Genomic DNA, 7,615 nt, shown 5'->3' with positions numbered 1-7,615 from the left:
GTAGATATCAGTGCTCTCTAAAGATAGACCTTTTATTCATCTGCCTTCTTCTTACCCCTCCTTATCTCTGTAATTGACTCTCTTCTGATTTTGCAATATGCCACCGAGCCAAACAGCCCTTGTGGATATAATGCAGTGCATGCATTAAATTGCCTCTAAATTACATAGGTTTAGTATAAAATCCATTATTCATACAGGAGCTCTCATTTTCTTAGAATTAGCAAGGAATCCATTTCATTCATATTCTGTGCTGTTTCTTACTCCCTACTAAAACACATAATGGAAGCATAATTGTTACAATTTTTGTCCACAGGGGAAGGATGGTATTTAGACATTACAGTGAATTGGTATATTTCATAACTCATTTTAGTGGAAGGCAACAGATGTCAACTGACATTTTCCTTCCTGAAAAAAAAAGTTTTAAGCGATACCTAAAACATTTTGTACTACATTTCCATGTACTGTAATTTGACAGTGTCACCACAGACTTAGAAAGCTATTCACTAGTATCTCCCATTGTCCATTGTAGGTCTGTTTCAAACATAGAGTATTTTCATCTCATATCCAGGTGTCTCAAAACTAAATTATTGTTTTTTTTAATAATAAATTATATAATGAATTATAATACTTAAATAATAATTAATTTGTATGTTTTCTCAGTATTAGTGTGGAACTCCTCCAGGTGCTCTGGTTTTCTCCTACAGTCCTACAGACATGCTGGTAGGTCAGTTGGCTTCTGGGAAAATTGTGTGAGGGTGTGCATGTTTGTTTGTGTGTGTGTGTCCGTCCTGTGATGGACTGGAATTCTGTATCCTGCCTTGCGCTGGTTACTTGCTGGGATAGGCTCCAGCTCCCCTGCAGTTAGAAAAGAGATGGATGGGAATTCTTACTTATACATACTCTATGTAGGGTTTTTGTAATGATTTTTCACAGTTCATTGCTCAAAACATTCACTTTCATTCACTTCATTAATGGTATGTTTACCTATAAAACACCATGGAACTTTACAGTTTTCTAATAAAAAATAGTTTGACCAACTATGTAACTTAGGGGTTGGGTGTGATGAAACCATGGGTCACTAGGCCCTCCCAGAATTGAGAATGTGACCCCTAATTTATGGATTATCACAACTTTTAAATATTCATGTGAAGCTTTTTCATGCCTTTGCATTGAAAAAGAAACTATTGAAAAATGAAAAAATAGAATTATGTCAGTTTTCAGGTAATTCTCATGAGATGTAAAAAATACTACCCCATACATATTACATATACAAATGTATAGAAAATATATAATTTCCATATGAACATAAGGCTCAATCTGATTGCAGCTTTAGAGAGGAAGGAATAGCAGCCAAGCTAAGGCCACATTAACTAAAGCTGTTGGAGGAACCACAATCCTATGAAATTGCATTTTCAAGTGTTCACATCTGAAGCAATTAATTAAACCCCTGACCCTGCGTTTTTGTCAAAACAAATGTGAAGACAGTGAAATACGTGTGAGAATACGAATTTAGGGTGATTACACAAGAGACACACGTATTCTGCAGATTCAATTTTTCAGTGATCCATATTCTTTGCTTACGTGTCCTGAGTTCTAAGAGAAGCAATCTATAAAGCAACAGAATAATCAATAGATCCTTTGCTATAAGCATACATAATTAAGTGTTTTGTGTTTTACAAGCTCAAAATGGCACTTGGAAGAAATGACATGCACCTACAACATGAACACAATAATCTCATCACACTGTCACCTTGTCAGACAGATTAAACTGTGAAAAAGATTTTGTACTGAAAAGAAAGAAATAACGGGAGACATGGGTACAGTATGTAATTGCCAGGGAGAATTACTGAGGTGCATTTATCCGAATCAGACAATTCTGAAATCATAATGAATACTGAAACCCCTTCTGCCACTGTCATTTGCACTTCTTATGGTAACTCTAACTCTTTACCTCCATCCTTCCCAATCGTTCGTCATCATTTCCAGTTTCAATTGGTTTCAATTCTGGCTTAACCCCCAGGTAGTAAACTGAACCTGTAAGAGAACTAATAACAAGCTTAAATAGACATGTTTCGCTATTTTCTTCACTTAACATGGTGCAGATTTCAAGTGGCATATAAAATTGTATAGGTTATTATAGAATCGCCCCAGAAGGAATCAGATTATTACTTCTATTAAGGCTTCATGTAAGTAACTAAGCCACCTGCGTCACAGGACCGAATTTGTGAAGCACTGCTCTGTCTGCTTGCAATCTATCCTCATATATTACTGTGCAGCAGAAGATTCACGTTTACTGCCCAGGAATAAGAAATAATCACAGAATATTTTAGTTTGCACTACAAAATATGAATATTAACACTTGTGTTAGACTATAAAGACACTTCATTTTGGTATAAGACAGAATATTATATTGGCAGGAGCTAACCAAAAAGTGAATTTTATATTTGAATGACGCTGTTTGAATCCCAACACAATAGGTGCATGAAAACAAAACTCTTCTTATGGGGAATCTTTCATGTTTATACAGTACCAACTGCAGTAAGACTTCATATGTACTGTATATGATCTACTTTTTTTTCTGATTAGCTGATTTTCACACTGGCACTAAAGCTGTCTCTTTCCTCATATCTTTTCAGGCACTTCATGTGCTTTGAAAGTTATAACTTTTTCAGCTGTTTTATTTTTCCTTGTATTTTTTTCCCTATTGTCAAATTGCAGTAGTTTTCTTTTTTTTTACACGGGGGCATTATTTCACTAACATGGAGAGGTCCTCATACTTTTTGTTTGCCTGTAGAGAGAAAGAAAATAGTACAGCCTGTTGATATACTAGTTCTGTTCCAGTGTGATGATGGAAAATGGGAATTCAATTTAAACTGCTAAGGAACAGGAATATACTTAAAGGGGGACAAGGTGGTGTCATTTGCACTACAAAGGTAAAAAGAATCACTTACCACTTCACCCTGTCATGCATGACATTGAGTCAGATTTCAGTAGAGCCTGAAGCAATTTAAAATGTACGGTTCCACAAATTTTTCAAGTTGGTTGATTATTTAAAAATCACTACTTTTTAAAGTACTAAGTGCAGTGTTTTATTACAAAGTTAAATGCCTTCTCTGTGCTTTTCGTTGTTGCCAGAAGAACGGGCCTTGAAAAAGCTTGAAATGCTCAATCTACTGTACTGTATCTCTGCCACCTCTGTGGCTACTGATTTAATATCACATTAAGTCTTTGGTATTTATTCAAATTGATCTTGGTGTAGGTCTGTGAATTTGTTTCATGTAAAAACAACAGAAGCAGAGGAAACGTCAATAGGTTAACACCTCACGCTTGGTTTTTTTAGTTTAAATAAAATGCATGACATTGTGGAAGGGAAGCTCTTCTCTTACTTGGCTGCCTGGAAGTTAAAACGACTCGGTTCAACTATCCTAATTGATTGTTCACTATCTTGTATATATAAAACTGGAAATTCAGTATAAATATGAATATAAAAAGGGTAATGTTCTAAATACCAGAATATTTCATTAGCGGACAGTGCTGATGGAATCATAAGTACAGTATGCTATAAACTTAAAAAAGGAGATCTAGATGCAATAAAACCTACAGTACATAACAATTGGCAGTCCTTGTGAAAATCAGCAGAGAGTAAGTGCTCCTATGAACATTTGAGCGTAATGATAAAGATAGCGACCAGTTATCAGATAGTATGAATTCATTAGTACTGCCTGAAACACTGACTGGTGGGGACTCACTAATAGATTTTTTAACCAATTTATCCTAACTGTGGGATGTGAGGCTGTCGCAGCCTGAAACTAACTCATTTTATTATCTTCTGACTTCCTGCTCTTGAATGGAGTACTTTGACAACTCCCTGCAGCCAAGGATAGTTGAAATCCCATGAGTGTATTATTTGTGCGTCTGAAGGTGGTTGATGAGGCTGATCCAAAATCAACAGACTCCTACAGCATATTATTTTATGAAATTCTTCTTGATAATAGGCACACCATACTCTAAATCCAATAATCATGTATTGTATTCTAATTTGCTATGTTTTGTAAATACAGACCTTATTTTCAATAGTTAATGACGAACTTTTTATGTACTGTACATGGTTACTGTACATTGAGGACACAGGTAAGGAGTACGCCTCATTTCATACAGTGCGCTTCATATGCTTCACAGGAAAAAGTACTGTACTATAAAGAAACCCATTACTTTAAATTTACAGTAACACTAATTGAAGAATTGCTTTATGAGAACTGTCCCAGTTTTATAGCATTGAGGGAGAGGATCTACAAACCCAGATCAGAGAATTATTCACAATCCATGGTTTATTTGTCCTACAGGTTCTGCCCCTGGGTGTGCAAATCGTTTTAACATTCCTGCTGCATTTTCTTTCATGGCTTTACACTCCAAAGAGGATTATGGCCCATGGCTTGAATTCATTATGATAGTGCTGTCATAATTGGAAATTAAGTGGGTTGAAGGGAATAAAGAAAAGGTGTTCAAATAGCTGGGAAAAATCTTATCTTGACATAGATGTCAATTCAGTCTGCAAGCCTTTGTTAGTCTCTAAGCTAGTGTAGTGTATTTTTAAAATTATTGCATAGCAGTTAAAGACTGAAAGGTATGTGAATTATGTTTGACAAAGACAATGATATAATGGCATAAGTAAATTATAAGAATTTCAGCTTTCATCAGATACAGTAAATAGTTTATTTAAAAAATCTTAATTTTCTTATTATGACACATTTGGAATGAAAATCTTTCCCACAATGTTTTGTCTGCTTCTCTGTGCAGTGTGAATTCAGCAATGTGTTGTTAATTATGTCATATACTGTAGATATTGTATGTAGCATTTGGAAACAATTACTAAAACCTATAATTTGCTAGTAAAGAGTGTGTGCAAAAAATGTGACTGATTATGAAGCATAGTTCAACAATTGACTTGGAGTGAACTAAATAAAGATAACTGAAAACATTCAAATGATTGCTGTCAGCACTTGTCTGTGGCTATAATTTAAATTTAACTAGAGAACTATTATTTAGGAATTCAGGATGAGAATGTGTTTGCTGGTGTTTGATGCATTTCAGTGAGAGATACAGCACATAACACACAGAAGCTGCAGACTGCCAGCAGGGATTCATGAAAAATAAGCTAAGTTTCTCACTTGATTTAAAAACAATAAATATGAAGGGTTCTGAGAAGTACATTTTATGAAGATTCTTTTTAATATTTTATGAATTTTAAGTTCAGAACAGCATTCATTGAAACACAATGACTGGTACTACCTGATTGTATTGTTGTTAGGTTTAATAGGAACTGGTACATAATAAAGGAGCAGGTGCAATCAAATATTTGACCTTCCAAAGGGTCTAAATGGAAAACTAGGTTTCTATGAGTAATGCAAAAAAATAAAAAAGTTGTATCTTTACAATTAACATCTATGATACTACACTTACTCATTAATATGCACGTTCTTTGGTTCATTAATATTAAATTCAGTGGTTTGGTCAATTTATGTCTAAATGAACTAACGAATATAAAGGGATAGTGTGTTTAAGGCTGAGGAAATGACAACACTGATCGGAGATCAGCACTGTAATATTCTCCCAGGGGCCAGGGGAAGATGTTGCCACGGTGATGCTGGGGTGGAGGAGGGAGGGGGGTGTTAGAAAAGATGCACATAGTGTAGTGTCGCGTTTAGCAAGGGAGCATTTATATGTAGGGGATCGAATGTGAGATATTAGAATTTGACCTCTTATTGAACTTCTGTTTAAATAAACACCATTTCACTAGTAATAATGACAAAAGTGATACAAAATACGAAAAGGATAGTGTGTTTAATACTTTGGCCTTAACTCTCCTGGCTGAGGAAATGACAATGCTGGTCGGAGATCTGCGTTGTCATGTCCCCACAAAAATATCTCCAAAACACAGATGCCGATTTTGAACACTTTCAAGTTAAGAGTGAATTGATTTGACAGCAGTGTTGCAGGAAACAAGCAGAATGTGTGAGTAGCTTTGAATGAAGGAGAAGTGCATATGATACAGGCTTGAGCTTGTTTTAGTGAGTAGATTTTAGTGCTTTAGAGAAACACTGGCAGTGAATGAAATGAATAAGAGGCACATGTGATGTGGGTGATGGAACACAATTCAGCAAACTGGTGGCAGCACTAGCAGGACCTTGAGATTGGCATTGGTGAACAGCATAAGAGGCTGCAGCATTTCAGAAGAGTAAACTGAAGTGGAAATAGGAAGAGAGGTACAGTACCATTTGCAGTAATTTTCTAAATGGTACAGAGGAGAACGGAACCCCCAAAGAAAGAAGAAATATCAGCTACAATCAATGAAAGCTCTGGGAGGGGGAAGAGTCGAGGGCCAATACTGCAACAGCTGGACACCAACTGAGGGAGGGGGTAAAGGGGAGAAACCTCGCACTGTAGCAGCCTGGTCCACGAGTGCCAGGGATAGCAGGCAATTATCTCTTTATATTTGCCTGTATGATGTCATGAAGGCATTTCTCAGTTAACCTGATACATAATATAGTATTAGGTGATTACAATTAGATGTATATATATGCAGAAAGAATGTGTTAACATTATAAATTTATATATTTTCTTTCTCTTTGATGATGGTAGCTAGCAGAGATTTATCATTTTATAAATTATAATTGCATTTGGATTAAGTGTGCCTATATACCCAGAAGCAAAATAAATAGAATGAATCTAGACTAAGAAATCATATGCTGGAATTCCTTTGATCCTACTTGAAATAACCATGGAGACTAAGAAACCTTAAATAACTGTCAAAATGGATGAGTCTGAAATGCTTTCAGGTATTGTTTCCCCAACCACGACAGTAAAAGGTTTAAAAAAACTGCGTAAATACTGTCCTATTTTCAAATTGAAATTACACATATTGAAACCCCCTGATTTTTTTTTACAATAAATACACCAATCTCTGTTTCAACACTGCAAGCTGAATATCAAAGATGTACATCCAAATTATTCATCCATATCCTGCACTGTCTCCCAGATTTTTAGAAAAGATCTGAGCAGTTTTCTCCTTATCTGGATTGGCCTGTAATGAATTCAGAAGGTGAAGAGCACTGCTGAAGGCCTCCTCTGAAAAATAAAATCTTTGGTCTTTTCTGTTAGCAGCACCAGTATCATGAATTTTGAGTACATCTGCTTCTGATTGCTGCCATGGAAAAAGAACGAGAACGTAAGGTTACCTGGCAAAATAATTGACTTTCCAAAAATGAAATTAAAATACAGTTACAGGACATTCTAAGCCACAAAAAGCAAAAAAATATAAACCATATATTTTGCTTCTGTTGTATTATGATCAAATTATGTGAATTTTATCACTATCAAATTGCTTTTATCTAGATTCTTATATAGTGTGCAAACTTGTTAAGTTCACAGATGATAATAAAAGAGAAGACTCAGGAAATACTGTAGCTGAAAAATTTAGAAAATGTCATCTAAAAGGGCAGAACATTTTAAAACACTTAGGACTTAAGGTAAAGTCGATAAGCACAAAGTGATGCATGCGGGTAGCAAAATCTTACACTGTGAAAATGGAAATTCTCTCTCCTTGTCTGCTACCTTT

The sequence above is a fragment of the Atractosteus spatula genome, chromosome 15 (genome assembly GCF_055471065.1).
Source record: "Atractosteus spatula isolate fAtrSpa1 chromosome 15, fAtrSpa1.hap1, whole genome shotgun sequence".
Classification (NCBI taxonomy): domain Eukaryota; kingdom Metazoa; phylum Chordata; class Actinopteri; order Semionotiformes; family Lepisosteidae; genus Atractosteus; species Atractosteus spatula.
This window is presented reverse-complemented; position numbering follows the sequence as displayed.